This window comes from Peromyscus maniculatus, chromosome 6 (assembly GCF_049852395.1).
Source record: "Peromyscus maniculatus bairdii isolate BWxNUB_F1_BW_parent chromosome 6, HU_Pman_BW_mat_3.1, whole genome shotgun sequence".
Classification (NCBI taxonomy): domain Eukaryota; kingdom Metazoa; phylum Chordata; class Mammalia; order Rodentia; family Cricetidae; genus Peromyscus; species Peromyscus maniculatus.
In genome coordinates, this window is record NC_134857.1 from 132,348,904 (window position 1) to 132,366,452 (window position 17,549).

At 39.8% G+C, this 17,549-nt stretch overlaps 1 protein-coding gene across 4 annotated transcripts in view; it reads left to right on the top strand.

The window, feature by feature from the left end:
- Zzz3 (zinc finger ZZ-type containing 3) overlaps nt 1-17,549 on the top strand; it is a 68,868-nt gene that overhangs the window by 13,394 nt on the left and 37,925 nt on the right. For all 4 annotated transcript variants that reach the window (XM_076575251.1, XM_076575252.1, XM_076575253.1 and 1 more), the window contains exons 2-3: nt 14,267-14,390; nt 16,902-17,047. The gene's annotated coding sequence lies outside the window, so the exon portion shown is untranslated. The remainder of the gene's footprint in view (nt 1-14,266; nt 14,391-16,901; nt 17,048-17,549) is intronic.

A 17,549-nucleotide genomic window follows, 5' to 3' on the forward strand; every position in this document is an offset into this window, starting at 1 on the left:
CCAGAAACCTCTTTTCTTTCTTTCTTTCTTTTTTTTTTTAAGTAGCAAAAGCTATATCCACCATGCACCATGTTGTGTGGCTTGCAAAAACCTCTGTGTAACTCAGTGGTAATCTGCCATGCTGTAGCTCCAGCCCACATGATGTGAATTCGCCACAGCCAGGGGAAGAATGGGCAGCCAAATTCCGAAAACACAGCAATTTCCAGAATTTAAAATCCTGAGTCATGACAGGACACTGGCTGAATTCAAGTTTATCTGGTACATGGAACATTCACACTGAATGTGAGGTCAAGCTATAGGCCTTGTGTACATCCTACTTCACAAATGAGTCTGTCAGATACGCTAAGCCTGTAGGCCGAAGATGATGCTCCAACATGCAGAGAAACCTCGGGTAACTGCCCAGGCAGCTGGCTGTTTCTGACAACTCACATTTTTTTGGAAGTTGCTTGTTTGCACTTCCTGTTTTACTAGGTAATATTATTTCCTTCTTGGGTCTCTGAGGGAGCTGAAAATTAGATAGTTGGATTAACAATTTTCCTTGTTAAGAAATTCAGAAAAGAAACTCACTAAGAAGGTGTAAAGTGTATAAGTTTGAAAGACATCGTAAGATAGTTTTCTCTTGGTAATATAAGTTAGGATAGAAAGTGGATTAGGTACATTTTGGACTCACCAAAATAAGATAGATAATGGAATATTTCTTCTGAATTTGTCAATGCAAATGGACTAGACATTGTTGATGTATTTATTGCTTGTATATATTGTATATAGTTATTGTACTTATTGTATATAGTTTTTCTTATAACTTTTTCAATTTTTTTATTTTTATTAGACAAAAAGGGAAAAGTGGTGATACTTTATTTGTGCATTAATAAATAAAGCTTGCCTGGAGATCAGGGGGCAAAGGCCAGCCATTTTTAGTAGGCAAGAAGTCAGGCAGCACATGTCCTTAAACCCTTCTTAGCAGGCAGGGTCTCTGTGTGTTCAAGGCCACACTAGGGAACAGAGCCAAGTGTGGTGACACACACCTTTAATCCCAGTACCAACCATAGAGGCCTGAAGGTTTGTACAGACAGGCAGAAAGTGACAGAGCTGTGTAGGAAGAGGAAATGAGGTAGCTGGGCTAAGACAGCCAGTGAGAGGGTAGAACAGCAAGGCAATAAAGGTGTGGGTAGACAGGAAGTAACTCGCATTTGGAAGCTTCAGCGTTGGTGAGGTAAGGTGGCTGGTGGCTTTCCCTATTTCCCTGATCTAAGGCTTTCACCCCTGGATGGCTCCATTTAGAAATTCGTCTGCAGAGGAGAGCCACTTTTCAATTGGGTGTGACTCCTGCTAGATTGACCATGCTGCAGAAGTGGCTACTGTACTCAGAATCTAGGGACAGCAGATATTGATGAAGCTGATGGGTCACTAAATTAAAAAGAAAAGACTCAAACTTGGGGGTAGGTAGGGAGGTAGAGTTAAGGGGAGGAGTTCATACATTATATGAAATTCTCAAAAAATTAACACAATATTTATAAGATAATATAATTATACTTTAATTAAAAATCTTTAAATAATATAACATCTAAAAGATAACAACTGTGAAACTCCCCTTTCAACACTGTGCTGCTCCTTCAGTAGTTAAGTAATGTTGCATTCAACTTCTGTTGCATTCAAGTTCTAGTCTAAAATGGGAATAATGAAAGTCTTAAAAATGATGTTTATGTTTTGTTTTTGAGATAGGATCTCACTATGTAGCTCTAGCTGGTCTTGAACTTACAGAGATCTGCTAGTCTTTACCTCCCAAGTGCTGGGATTCATGTGCCTCCACGCTCAGCCAGCCATAGATTTTTGACAGCTTTAAAAAGAATGAATATAGTATCTAGTTGTCATACATAATTCATACTAGCAATTGTTATTATTGCCTCCCCTTAGTAATTTCTGCTATAATGCTTTTGATACTTGGTATAATTTGTTTTATGTAATACTCAGGATAATTGTATATAATAGTTTTTTCCTTCCCTTAAACCAGCAGTTCACAACCACAGGTTCCCTTAAACCACAGGTCAGAATGCCTTTTGGGGGTCGAATGACCCTTTCTCTGGGGTCGTATATCAGATATTCTGCATATCGGATATTTACGTTACAATTCATAAGAGTAACAAAATTACAGTTAAGAAGTAACAACAAAATAATTTTGTGACTGGGTTTTACCACAACATGAGAACTGTATTAAAGGGTCACAGCATTAGGAAGGTTGAGAACCACTGCCTTAAACAAATGAGAAAATATGGGCTGGAGAGATGGCTCAGTAGTTGTGAACACCAGCTGCTCTTCAAGAAGACCTGGGTTTGATTCCCAGCACCCGCATGGCAGCTCACAACCATCCATCACTTCAGTTCCATGGGGTCTGACACCTTTTTCTGACCTCTAGGGGCATCAGGCATACAATCTGATTCACAGATATACATGTAGGCAAAACACCCGTACACATAGTAAGTAAAATATAATAATTAAAAAATGGTTAAATGGATGTCAGACATTAATTTTTCAAGGGCACATGAGTTACATTTTAGTTTGGATTAGAAACCAAAACCTATGGATGCTTTTCAGAATTCTAAGATGCTTCTCAAATACATGCTGTAAGCACCTTTGGTTCTTGGTTAGAGTCTTAAAACTGAGTTTTGTATCTTTCCATTGTTTCCAGATTCTTTTTGATTCTTCCTAGTTATCTGTTTTGCTTAGTAGTATAGATTTCACCCATGGAAAGAAAAACTAGTCTGGTTTTATTCTGTGTTTATTAAGTGCTTATGTCAAGCCAAAGTGTGAAGCTGGGACAACTTTCTAAGCAGGGCCAAAAGGCCATCACAGCCAGAAATAAGAAAATACTTAGGATGAAATATTCCTGTATAAAGTTTAGTTTTCTTTTTTTAAAGATTTATTTATTTATTTTATGTGTATGGATGTTTTGCTTGCATGTCTGTCTGTGCACCGTATACATGCCTAGAGGCCAGAAAGGGTCATCAAATTCCCTGGAACTAGAGTTATAGACAGTTGTTAGCTGCCATGCATGTTCTGGGAACTGAATCTGAATCATCGGGCAACAGCAGCCAGTGCTTTTAACCGCTGAGCCATCTCCAGCCCCTATATGAAGTTTTTAATACTAAATCTGAGGAAATAGAAATAGACAGTTGGGACGGGTAGTAATATTGGTTATCAGTTGGATTGCATCTGGAATCAAGTAAAAGGCAGGCCACTGGGCACTCCAATAAGGGACCTACCTTGTTGATCAAATTATGTGAAGTGGGAGGGTCCACCCTAAATGTGGGTGGCATTTTCAGGTGGTAGCCTAGATAAAAGATGGAAGAAGTTCATCAACTTTGCTGCTGCTACTGCTGCCCTTGTTCACTGATATTAGGAGTCGTCCAGGTCAACACATACCAAACTGATCCAGCATTGGTTCAAGATTAGGGACGGGCAGCTACCTCTCAGGCTGACAGCTGAACTTGGCTATGTTGTCATCTGTGTGGTCCTAGTTATACCACGGGCCAGCCCAGTTAAAACAATTCCTCACTGGGAATCTACAAGGAGATCCTAGATTGGGCCAAGATGACAATTAAAACCAACCCGACACAAATGTATTCAAAAACATTTGGGGGAGCTACCCAGCAGTTGGTTCTTTTCCTTGTCCCCATCCACCCCTCCAACCCTGCATCTCTCCCCCAGAAGCTGGCTAAAGGAAGTCTTATCTCAAACATGATAACCTCGACCTTCAAAAAATTGGGAAGATGATTGAGAAGACAACAAAAAATGAGACAAAATTGTAATGAGATAGTTATGGTATTATTTCTAATTTAAAGTGCAGCAAATTTTTATTAAATCTAAAAAATTTTAAGGAAACAAAAATGATTCGTATTATTTGACTTCAGTAAGAAATAAGAGCATACAAACAAAAAACACTTTTGTGGACTAGGGTGTGGCCCAGTGCTAAGGACCTTACCCAGCATACACAAAGCCCTGAGTTCAATCCTCAGCAGCTGTCAAAAAAAGTTTGTCTATGGTCAAAATTTCTGCATTAAGTACATAAAACAAAAAGCCAAACTGTGTACTACTGTTCCCCTTTCCACAGCTCCCAGAATTTAGTAACAAGTAGCATTCTCTAGCTTGTCTATTACAGTGACAAGCCCTCCTGGGCTCCCATTTCTGCTTTAACACCAGCCAGCACCGAGATCACAGACAAACTGCTTCAGCTTTGTCACCACTAAAACGAAAGTACTCAGAGAAGACATAGAGGGCACTGTAGTCAGGAGGCGATGTATATTAAGTGCTCGTTACCATGCGTGGCATGGTACGTGGTCTTTCTTTCCACCGTTTGTGTCCCAAGGATCCAACGCAGGTTATCAGGTTTGGTGTCAAGCACCTTTACTCGCTGAACCACCTCACTAGTCTTTACCGATTTTGAGATAGGCTCTCAAACCACAGATTAGACTGGAGTTAGAATCTTAGCAATTATCCTGCCTCAGCCCCTGGAATGCTAGGATGACAGACATGTAACCCCACGACTATCTAACATGGTAAGCTGTTAAGAGTTCATTTGTTGATTGGTACAGGGGTATTTGAGTAATGAGACCCTGTGTCTTCTTTCATAGAGCTTTCTAGAAGGAATCTGAGGAGGTACCATAGCATGACCTTAGCGAAAACAGCACCATGGTAAGGGAGGAAACCTTACACTTAGGAAAACTTGCTAGAGAAAGTAATATGGGTATTGGTGAAATTATTAAGGCCACTCCACGTAGTTAAAAGGAGATTTATTTAATGGCGTAACTTACAAATGAAGGAATAGGTAGGTTGAAGGTTCTGGGAAAGATGCAACAGTAGTCCGGCAATGTTCTCTGGAGAACTCTCCTCTGTCCACCTCTAGCGTCCAGGCTCCCAGCAGCAAGAGAGCGCAGCACGTCCCGATCTCGGATCTTTAGGCCCTCCCTTGGCCCCGCCTTGTGGGTGTGATAGTTACCAAAACCTCAGTGGGGGTTGGAACTTCCAGACCAAAGCTGGAGTGGCTACCCACTACATATGGGTATCCTTAAAAGTTAGGACATCATCTGGGGAGGGGGACCTACAGGAAAGTGGTGGCGTGTTTACCTGGTGTTTGAGAGACTGAGTGAACTCTGACTGAAGTCTCCAGCCCCACATTAAACCCATCTCTGTGTTTCGGGTTACTGGCTCTCTGACCTTGAACCTTGGTCAAGTTAATCTCTCCTTGTGACTCAGTAGTAAACTAAGAATTCTAATAGTAATTGTGATGGGTACTAAATGAGATATAGAATGCATAAGTATAATAAAAAGTTATAGAAAAATTTGGGGGCTGTGGGGTGGGTGCCACAGTTTGTGTGTGGGGTCAGAGGGTTTCCCTCCTGCCAGTATGTGGGATGCAGGCAAGCACCTTTCTCTGCCGAGCCAACCCACTGGCTCTGACCCTTAAACTTTATGTTTAATACATGTCAGGAAACAATATTTGTTGTTACGAATTAGAAAAAAGTAGGATGAGATTTGCTTAGATACATAGGTTGTATGTAGGATGTTAAGGCATTTTATGTAGGAAAAATTACAGAAATAAACCCTCTGGAGTAAATTGGAGTGCGGAATATTAACAGCCTGGAAGACAGAATAGTTGGCTTGAGATTGGAGACGTTTGCTGGTAAATTGGCAGTGGTAGACTGGAAAGGTTAAGTAGGGCCCTTAAAAAGGGCTTTGTCAAGCCAGGCATGGTGGCACATGGCTTTCGAAAGGTGGAATTGTGATTTCCAGGCCAGCCAGAACTACATAGTGAGATTCTGTCTCAAGAACAAAACAGAAAGGGCTTTGTCTCAGTCACCCAAGAGATTAAGGTGCTGATGTGATTAGTTACACAGATTCTTACCATTGTGGGATGAAGAGATTGGAAGCTGTTGGGCCAGTCCAGGCTCACATTATATTGGTAAGAACAGCCACAATCTATGTAGGAATAAGTTAAAGGAATGTGAAATACTCTTTACATTCCCACTAACATAGTCTAATTGTGTTTAAATGTAAAATATCTCCCCAAGAAATGAAAGAAGACACTGAGAAGTACAACAAAAGATGGCCGCAAAGGCCTGAAGGAGAGTTTGAAAGGAAGCAGATTTAATTACCTTCTTCAGAAGCTGGCCATGGTGAAACATGCCTGTAACCCTGCCATTCCAAAGACAAGGGAAGGAGAGTAAGTTTGAGGCCAGCCTGGGTACCTAGGGAGACCCTGTCTCAAACCAGAACAGTAGTTCTCTTCACTTTGTGACAGGTATCATAATGAAATGCATATTACTTAACAGGAGTGAAGTTAGCTTGAGTAATTAGGTCTGTATACGGTGTTAAGTAGGTTGAGTGACAGGAAAAAGGAATAAAAAAGGTTACTTCGAACTGGCAAGATAGGTTAGGAGAAGGCACCTGCTTCCAAACTTGACAATCCCTGGAGCCCATGTGCTGGAAGAAGACGTGGCCTGCTAGTACCCACACATGTACACAGCCAGTCTTCTAATAGTTACTGTGACATGGTTACTTCCTGGGGCTTTAGTTTGGAATAGAAGGTGTTTTGCAATGCCAAACGTTCACATACTTAAGAAGGTAGGACCAGGAAGGTACTAGAACTGACAGGAAGGTGGTACTCGGGGTTTGATACTGGCAGGCCGTTTGCTCTATGGATCTGAAGCTCAGGAAGGAAGTGTAAAGCTGTCATTTAGACTTTAGCAAATGAAATCATGGTAGAGTTGTGAGAGTAGGCCCTGGAAGAGCACTGCCTAGGTAGGAGAGTTAGTTACAGCCTCGGCTTTGCTCTCTAGCGCTTTAGTGAGCTCTGTTAGGCTTGCCTTTGAAATCTAAATTGAAGTGGGTCATTTCTTACCTCGCCCACTGAAAACTTGGCCAATGCTTTTCCTATGGCGTAATGACCCTCTAAAAGCCATCTTTTCATTTCTTCTATTCTTTTGATGTGCAATTTGTTTTCCTGTTCACAGTCTGAATTGTGACTTTAAAATATTGAACTGTGTTACTATTCTCTTGATCAGAAGTCTCCCAGTGGCTTCTGTCTTACTTAGGAAATCCCGAGTCCTTACTGTGGCCCAGCAAACTCTGCATGATTGCAGTTGAAGTGTGTCATTAGAGGGAACCTCCTTGGCACACTATTATTCTTCAGTCATTATTATTATTGTTGTTGTTATTTGTAGAGAGAACATCTCAAACCAAAACAACACACTTTTATTCAGTTTATGATATCAGAGCATACACAGTATCTATTAGAAGTATCTGTTAACGTATATCGTTTGCTTATTTGCAGTATAAGCTTTGTGAAAGCATGAGATTTTTGCCTTTGCAATTTCAAAGCCCAAAACCACTGCCAAGAACATAGTTGGTTCTAGTTAATTAGTTTTGTTGAATGGATGTGAGAGAGTGACAAAATTGAATCATGACATTTTTCTACCTAAAACTTGTTATTCTTCGACCATGTCTTGTGTTATATTATTGTATTATTCCTTTCCTGTTAGGCATGAGTCCAAATTCATACAGCAGCCAGTATAATCTTTGAAAAGTATTTATTAGATTCTGTTCTTTATAATTCTGTAATAGAATAAATAGGCCTCTAAATTAACATTTGAGAAGTAAAGAAACGTGTCAACTATAGAATAGATTTCTACGATAGCCTACAAAGTCCTTCCTAGTTTGGTTCCTGGCTTACTGAAAATTTATTTCATGATACTTTACTCTTTGCCCACTAGGTTTCAATCTTATTTGGCATAATTTTTAAATGCCTTATCTCATTTCAGGGCTTCTGTTTATATTGTTCCACTACTCCAAACAACTTCTAAGATCTCATTATATAACCTAGACTGGCCTTGAACTCTTAATTTTTGTGCCTCAGACTCCTGAGTGCTGGGACTATGGGCATGTGCCACTATATTTGGCTTTGTGCGCTTTTCTTTATATATACCTGTACTTCATGAAATTATAAAATTACAAAAATATATTACACTTAGATTAAATTTCACATTTGTGGAACTACAAATCTCTCTCTCTGTATATGTGTGTGTGTATTTCATTAGATGACTGATACATAGCTGTGCTTGAAGACCTGGTTTATGTTGTGTAATCCAGATTTAGTTAGTGTGGTGGTTAGTTTTAATTTTCAACCTGGCACAATCTAGAGTCACCTAGAAGAGCGTGTCTGTAAGGGATAGTCTTGATCAGATTTTCTTAACTGTGTTGAGGTAGGAAATTCAACTCACAGTGAGTGACCTCTATTCCTCAGGTAAGGGATCCTGAACTGTATGACTAGAGAAATTGAGTTGACATAAGCAAGCATCCATGTGTTCATTCTCTCTGCTCCTGACTGGATCTGACTGGCTATTTTTGTTCCTGCTACCCTGCCTTCCCTCACTATGATGGACTGTAACCTGGAATTAGGAGCTAAAACAAATCCGTTCTCCCTGAGTTCATCTCCCCTGAATTTGTTTTGCCAGGATATTTTATGACAGCCAAAGAAGCAAACTGGCAGTGAACAACTGGGGAGATGTAGACTGGAAGTAAGGACAGATGGGAAGGCCAGGTACAGTTTGTATCCCTATTAAAACACTCTAGGTCTTGAGTATTTGTGATATAGAATCTTACGTAAAACTCAAAAACTGACAAAAACAGTTTGATGTTGAATGTCTAATTGGTGGTTACTTTAGGGAGTAGAAATAGAAGGGAACAAGATGGATTCAAGAGGGACCATTAGTATTCATGATGTGATTGGCTCACTTCCTTACTATATTACAAGTGTGTTTAAAAACATTAATCTTCATTCCACAGGTGAAACAAATAAGGCTCCCAGAAGCTTAAAAATAAGGTTGAAGTACTACAAATTGAGAATATTGTCATCCCCCACTACCTGCCCAGCTCTTGGGTATTTTATTTTCCTCTTAGCAGTCAAAGTGAGTCGATGGTCGATGTGTGCCATTTTCTGCCACAAGCAGAGGGATGGAAGATGAGTACTGCTATTGTGGTCCAGATGTAGAGTAAAGGTCGTAAGTTGGGTCTGTGACTTTCTTTTTTTTTGGTTTTTCGAGACAGGGTTTCTCTGTGTAGCTTTGCGCCTTTCTGGGAACTCGCTTTGGAGACCAGGCTGGCCTCGAACACAGAGTGATCTGCCTGCCTCTGCCTCCCGAGTGCTGGGATTAAAGGCGAGCGCCAACACTGCTCGGCGGTCTGTGACTTTTTTGTCCAACTCTTCATGTAAAAGTATGGAGTAGAATCCAGGAGGAGTCTGGACTTAATGCATCAGTCTCACATGCTCTCCCTGTCTAGCTTTGGATGTAGCTCAGGAAAGTGTTCAGTATGCTTACTTTGCCCCAAGAAGCACGTTTAATAAGTGAGGGCCTACCACATGGAAGTTTCTGCTTAGTATCGGGTTCAGCTCAAGGTGGAAGGAATACATTGGTAGGTTTTCTAGTCTTGTTCCCATTTGGGGACTCCAGCTCCCATGACCTCCCCAGGTTTTAGAGCTTGATCTTAGCTCTAGAAAGCCATTGCATTTGTCACTGATTAACTGATTAGCCCCTTCAAGCAGTGCTCCAGGATAGTTGTAGACATGATTATTTTTGTTCGCTCATCACTGTCCTGTAGTGTCTTTTACTTGTAAAGTAATTTGCATGCATTTTTGATCAAATTTTTAGTTGTTTCAGGTAGGAGCCAAATTTTACTCCATTTACTCTGTGACCAGAGATGAGTGGGAGTCCTTGATAGATATGGGGCTAAAGAGATGGCTCGGAAGTTAAATCTGCCTGTAACTCCAGCTTCAGGGGCATCTTACACTTCACAGTCACACGTACATACACACATACATAATTAAATAAAAAGTTTGGCCCAGTGGTGGTGACACACGCCTTTACTCCCAGCACTTGGGAGGCAAAGGCAGGCAGCTCTCTCTGAGTTTGAGTCCAGCCTGTTCTAGTTCTAGGACAGCCAGGGCTGTTACACAGAGAAACCCTGCCTTGGAGGGGGAAAGTTTGAAAAAAAGTTTAGGAGAGTGAAGTAGTCAAATGTATATTTCATACTATTTTTTTCTTTCCTTCCTTTCTTTTTTGATAAATTGCTTTGAAAGGGACACGATTTAAAGGAGTTGTCTTTAATTTCAGTTTTTGTTGCTGTGATAAAATACTCTGATTAAACAACTTCAAGGAGAAAAGGGTTTATTTAAGCTCACAATTCCAGGTTAAAATCCATCAGGGTAGGGGAAGTTAAAGCATCAGGTCATGTCCCCAGTCACACAAAGAGCAATGAACACATGTATGCCATTTCTTGGCATGTTTTTCTCTGCTTTATAGGGTCTCCAGCCCAGGGGGTGGTCCAATCTATAGTAGGCAGGTCTTCCCGCTTCAGTTAGCACAAGATAATCCTCCACAGGCAGCTCAGTCCTGTTTCCCAGGTGAGTCTAGAATTTATCAAATTCATAGAGAACACTAACTATCATACTTAGTAATCCACATGATTGATGATGCAGGCTTACATAGGAAAATGATCATGAGTGACTGTGTTACAGAAGTGAGAAACAGTTTGAGAACTATATAGGAGAAAAAATGTAGTGCAGAATTTTTAAAAGGATGAATTGTGCGTCTGAATCAATCCCCCATGTATTTGATAAAATGAAGATTTTTGTTGCCCCTTTCAGTGTGAATTTCTATGGATGTGGTTTAGAAATAGTCTTTATAACACATACTCGGTTGATGCTTACGGCCACCATAAAGTTTTAGAAGCTGATGTAAAATATGGCCATCATTGTAGTAGCAGCCCTGCATTGAGATGTGCTGAAGTAGAATGAAGCTTTATATAACTAATGTCTAGACCTGCTGAATCTGTGTTTCTTGATGGACTGGGTCTGGAATAGAAGCAGATTCATGAAAGTACTCCACAGATGTGGTCTCTTCTGAACTTCACAATAGTTCCCTGAGGTGGAAGCAGGTGGTATGTCCACATTTTACAGATGAAATGACTGTAGGCAATGTGACTATCCATAACAGAAAATCAAACATCTATCTACTCTGGGTCTGATATTCCTCTCTCTGCTGAGCCATACTTCTGGACCTGTAGAGGGCATCCAGTTTAATCTGTGGCTTTGAACATTCTGGGGACCAGGGGAGTAGGATTTTTTTTTGGTCAGACTTTATTTATACCAAATAGTAATTTTCTTATTTTTTTTTTAATGGAAAGTAATTATGAAAGAATGCCTAGGAAAAGTGTTTATATCTTTGACCATTATTTTAATGGTTTTTACAATTTTAAAAATCATGCTATACAACACATACTTAGTATTTTTACTTAGAATAAGTAGGGAATTGGGTATTTAAAATGAGTTTATAGTATAACCTTTTATTTGATCCCCCCCCAAGCCTTTAACAACACAAAATATTGCAGTATCTTGCAACTCAAGTTAGTTTAGCCTGAATTTTGTAGTTTATTTTTAATACTGTTTGTGCTTATCCCTTTGCTTTTGACCAGAGCTGATATTTTGTAGGGAAGTTGCTGTAGTCTTTTTGAAGGACTCTCGTATGTCATGAATCTAAGGTCCTATAATCCAATGAGCACAGTAGTTCTAGTGTTCAGTGGCAAGTAGTAGAGAAGAGAATTCTTTGCAGTGAAGATTGATTTTTAGATTTGCTGTTGAATGCTTGAATAGCCCATGAATTTATTAGTACAGGAAAACAACCGAGGCTTTGTAGCAAGGATCGAATAAAATAAGGCTTTAAGAACAAGGCTTACATAGCTTGTTTCTGTTTTGTGCATTTAAAAGACAAATAGCTATTTTTTTAAGTGCCTAGACCTTTTTACTAAAATAAAAGAATCCAAATGAAAAATGTCGTTGTAATTCAAAGCATTTTCTCTGCTTCAGAAAATAATACAGCATTTTTAATTTTTATTTTTTTGGTGGAAAGCCTGACTTTGAAATCTATGTGAATAAAGGAAGGGCATCATGAAGGTGGTGTGAGTATTTGGTTAGTTGAATTACTTTGAGTTTTAGGAAATAATTAGGCTGATGTTAATTTTTTTCTTTTGTTAAACACAAGGTCTCATTTAGCTCAGGCCATCTATCTATCTGCAGATGTAGCTGAGGATGACCTTAAACTTGTTACCCTCCTGCCTTTACCTCCTAAGTGCTGAGACCACAGATGTGCGCCACCATACCTGGTTTGACAATTCTTTTATCCACAAAACAGGTATATAGTTACCTATGCTTTTTTCTATATGGCTTTTGACTTTTCGATAATGTGGGAATTTGGAGTGGCAGTATAGGCATTTTTCTTTGGTATGTATGAAATAAACATTAAATCACACATACACACACTGGTACAGGGATTGAAGTGACTTAAGACTTTGGAGTGCAGTGTTTACCAGGGCTCAGGCAGTCAGTCCTCCTGCTCTGCCTCCTGAGCAACAGGACTGGGGGTGCTCACCGTTGAGCCTGGTAAAACTCAACTTCATATTCTTCCTGCCATCCTTCTGATCACAGGGATGCATCTTAGGTATGTGATCAGCAACGGCTGTTTTAAGTGAATTCATCCATCCATCCATTCATTCATTCATTCAGTTTTTAGGACAAGGTTTCTCTGTAGCCCTGGCTGTCCTGGAACTCATCTGTAGATCAGGCTGGCCTTAAACTGAGAGATCTTCCTGCCTCTGCCTCCCAAGACCATGCTTAAAGGCATGCGCCACCACTGTCCAGCATTAAGAACTTGATTTTTAGGAAAAAATACCTGGATTTCAGGGGTGTTTTTGAGTGACTTCAGAGTCCCACACATGCTAAGTCCGTATCTTGTCACTGAACTATGTCCTTGTCCCCTTAAGTTAGTGATTTTGAGACAGGACTCCTATGTCCAGAGTGGCAGGATCTCTGCATCCTTTTGCCTAATTAGACTCCTGAGTGTTGGGGTTACTGTCAGGAGCTACCACACTAGCTCCACCTTTGTTTAAATCATTAGTTCCCTGTCTGTTCTGATACATTAGTCCTGTAGAGGGTGTAAGACTACTGTAAAAGAACTATGTGCACATGTGCATGTGGGCTTTTGTGTGTACATGTGTGTGATGCCTGAAATCAGACCTAGGACCTCATACATGGTAGACAAGTGCTATACTGTTGTCCTGAACAACACTCCAACTGGACAGGGCCTGGACAGCCCCTATCAAGAATTTTCAAGTTATATTTAAGAGGAACTCCCCCTCCCCCTACTTTATTTCTTTGTGGGGCAGCATTAGATGTCCTCTTCATTGGCTTTCAACCTTATTGAGATAGAGTCACTCACTGAACCTGGAGCCTTAACAGTTTGTTATGCTGGCAGGCCATCAAGACCCATCAATCTCCCTGTTCTCTTGCCTCCCCAGCTTTAGATTACAGGCATATATATATTGTGGAAATTATTAAGACAACTCCACATAGTTAAAAAGGAAGATTTATTTAGTGGGTAACTTACAAATGAAGGGATAGGTAGGTTGTAGGGTCTGGGGAAGGTGTATTGCAGTCCAGCGGTGTTCTCTGAAGCTCTGCTAGGTCAACCTCCACCGTCTAGGGTACAGGAGCAGGGCGCATTGCCCATCCTGATCTTGGGTCTCCAGGCGCCTCCCTTGGCCCCGCCTTGTAGGCGTGACAGTTGCCGAAGCCTCAATGGCGGTTGGAATTTCCAGATCAAAGCTGGAATGGCTACCCACTACACATATACCCCTGGGGAATTTCACCTAAGGTCCTTTGTCTGTGTGGCAAGCTGTTATTAATGATGCCATCTTCCTGGCCCCATCACTTCATTTTTTTTTCCACATTTATTGTGTGTGTGTGTGTGTGTGTGTGTGTGTGTGTGTGTGTGTGTGTGTGTGTTTTCATACTTTGACCTGTTCAGCCATCTTTCTGGCCCCTGTCAGGTTCTAAGTATCGTATTGATTTCTTAATAGTATCATAAAACACCAAAAGGTGCTTTCTTGTTAAAAACTGATTGATTGTGAACTTCAAAAATGAGGTATGTCTTCAATATAAGGCCCTCTGCTTTACAAAAATTTAAATTGGGAATACTTGACAGAAATGTAAGAATGTTAACAAATCATCTCTCTCTGGTAATATATATCATGGTAAATAGAAGGAATTAGTTAAGGAACTTAGAATGATGTCTGTTACATGTATCTTGAAGTATTTTTGTTATTCATAAATCTGTAAACAGTAACATAGTCATAGTGACCATATTGTGATTTCCCTTCACAGATAACAAGTGCTAGTGCAGCCGTATAAATAATTCCTGAAGTCTCAGTGTAACATGGACATTAACAGTGATGACACATAAATACAGATGCTTGGGAATTAAGTACTAGGCGAAACACTTCAAAAGGTAAGAAAAGAATATGATATTCTCTAAGGCCAAGTGAGATAGAAGTCATCATTGGCTGGTGTTTCCAGTGTATCAGGCTTTAAATGTCCACAGGAGCCTGTCTAAAACTAGAACTCAGCTATAACTTATGAGTTCTTTTGTGAAGATAACAATAGCAGATATTCTTATTTGGCAAGTACAGTGAATGATACCCTGAACTGAGCCCCCCTGAGAAATGACTAGCAGTGTCCCTGGGATTTTAGAGTGCTTCAGCCCTTCAGTGTGCATGGAGCCTCAGGTGCTGATGGTGGTCATCACTCTATGGATTGTGTCCTGCTCTGTGTTGTGATGGACATCTGGGGAGGGCAAGGAAGTTATGAGTCGGAGTCTTCAGTATGAGGCTAAACTTTCAAGTCAGCTTACTTTTTGTAGAGTCATATTTTCCCTGTGTACCCCTTCATGCTAATTTAGAGCTTTAAACAAATAGAGGGGAAAATAGCAGGTTTTCACTTCGTACACTGTAGAATTTATAAGGAGAGGTTGCATTTATAGTTGGTAGGTCATACCTCTGTTCCTCTCTGAGAAGCAATCTCTTCCTACTTATTAATTTATTAATATAAGTAGGAAGAGTAATAAGGGATTTCAAGGGTAAAAATGTAGAGTACAGTTCTTTTTTTTATTTTAATTTTACTTATTTATTTTATGTTAATGGGTGTTTTGTCTGCACAGCAGAAGAGGGTATGAATCTCATGGGAATATAGTTAGTTATAGATGGTTGTGAGCCACCATTGTGGGTACTGGGAATTGAACTCAGGATCTCTGGAAAAGCAGCCAATGCTCCCAACTGGTAATCCATCTCTCCAGCCCTAAAGTCAATTCTATAGGATATTAGAATGAGAGGGCACGCTTAAACACAAAATAAATAAATAAGTAAATAAAATCTACTTTAAGTATTACAGAAGTTCTGGATGTGGAAGTGCATGCCTTTAATCCTTGCATTCAGGAAGCAAAATCTACATCCTGAGTTCCAGACAACCAGGGCCTAGAAAGACCCTGCCTGAAAACCAGCAAAAGAAACATCAGGTGTGATTATTTGTGCACCCCAGCCCTTGGGAGTTCAAGTTCAGCAACATAGGGAGGTTTGAGGTCAAGCTGGGCTACTGGAAACCCTATCTCAAAAAACAAAGTAACAGTCTAGGTGTGCTGGCTCCCATGTTTAATCCCAGCACTTAGGAGTCAAAGGCAGATGGATTTCTGTGAGTTAGGTTAGCCCAGGTTATATAGAGAGACCCTGTCTCAGCAAAACAAAAACAAAGACTCAAACCAGCAGAATACTATAGCATTTACAGTAATGCAAAGCTTATTATGTACATTAAAGTAAGTATAGCTGGCATTGGATCATTATACTTATTTAGATTCTGTTGGCTATGCTTAAATAGATCTTTAACATCACCTTTAACACTAATCTATTCATTTTACTAGATAGAACCCTGGTTTACAAGATTTGATAATTGCATCAGCCCTTAATTATAATACTTCACTTAAAATAGTACCTATTTAACAATATCTAATTTAATGCTTAAAATAAAATGGCAAGGTTAGTCAAAAACATCTGCTTATCTCTTTTCTAGTACTGTTATATGCGGATGGTACTCCTAAATAATCCAATTAGTTACAGCATATATTCTCTGAAAAGATATCATTAACATACTAGTAAACCTGCAGTTAATTATAATATGCCAAGAATTGGAATGTTATTAGGTTAATTAAAATATCAGACTGAGTATTTAACTCCGAAAACTTTTTCTTTTTTTTTTTTTAACTTTTTATTGATTCTTTGTGGATTTCATATTATGCATCCCAATCCCATTCATCTGACTCCAAGTTTTTTCTTGTTAAGAATCTGTATGGCCGGCTATGGTGGTGCACACCTTTAATCCCCACACTTGGAAGACCTGAGGCAGGAGGGTCTCTGAGGGTCCCTGATCTACACAGTTAGTTCCAGGACAACCAGGGCTGTGTTGGGAGATCTTGTCTCAAAAACAAAAACAGAAAACCAACACCACCACCAAAAAACAAAAGGAAGAAGAAAATGCATTGGCAAAAAAGTAATGGACTTAGTATCACGGGTGCTATGGTGCAGAGGATTCATGCTGTATGCATAACCTGTGGTTTGTGTTGTTTAGGCCCTAGGTTTATATTCAGTCCTAAGTCTAGGAAATCCTCGAGAAATCCTTTAGGTCATCTTTAAGAGGGGGAAAATGCCTTAGATTAGAGCAAATTGCAAGAAAGGGTTGAGTCATATTTTACTCAAATTAATAATTGAGTTGTTTGTAAGGATTTGTTATATTTCAAGTTTCTTCCAAGTTCTGTCCTGGTTGCTTAGTGCCCCTGAGGCTACTTAACCAGGAAGCACAAAAACATCACTGTGAAGATGCTGCTGCCTCTGTGTACTTCTGTAGTCACAGTAAATTGTTAGCATAAATTAATTTCCTTATTTAATGTCTTTTTTTTTATCATTTTATTTTAAAGAGAGGCGTTTAAGAGGTTCTAGTATTCCCCGAGGCTGAAGCCCAGAGCCTGAAGCTTAAGCGCTATTGTAGATCATAGCTTCATCTCCTTCAGGATAGAAGGAAAAGAAAGACTGTTTCCACAATGATAGATCTTTGGTTATGCAGGTAAGTTACTCGGTTGTGCAGTAGAGAAGACAACTGTGGTTTGATTTTATCTGCTTTGGTGGGAGGAGACATGTTACTTGACATCCTTCTTTCTCTGCCTTCGTGTTTTATGGCATCCTCGAGCTGTAGGGAATGGACTGAAGATTAAATAGTTTTCCATTTCTTTTTTCTCGACAAATGAATAAATGAAATGATTGTTGGTATCTTGAGACTAGACCATTAAACTTGTCTTTGAAATGTACTTATTTAAGGAGCAGTGTGAAATTCTTTGACTTCTCTTCTCAGTTGTCTTAAGCGTGTATTCATTTGAATCTATTCTCTGTCTTCCTGTGTAGCTGTCAGTCTTATCAGTCATCTCTTATATCACTCTTGATAACAAAGAAGAGATCCCTTTATTTATAACTGCATGATAGAATTTCCAGACTTCAAAGTGGTGACTGTTAACCTTTTATAAATCGAGTGGAAAGGGTCACAGGTGCTGTTCTGCTACAATAGTGTTAAT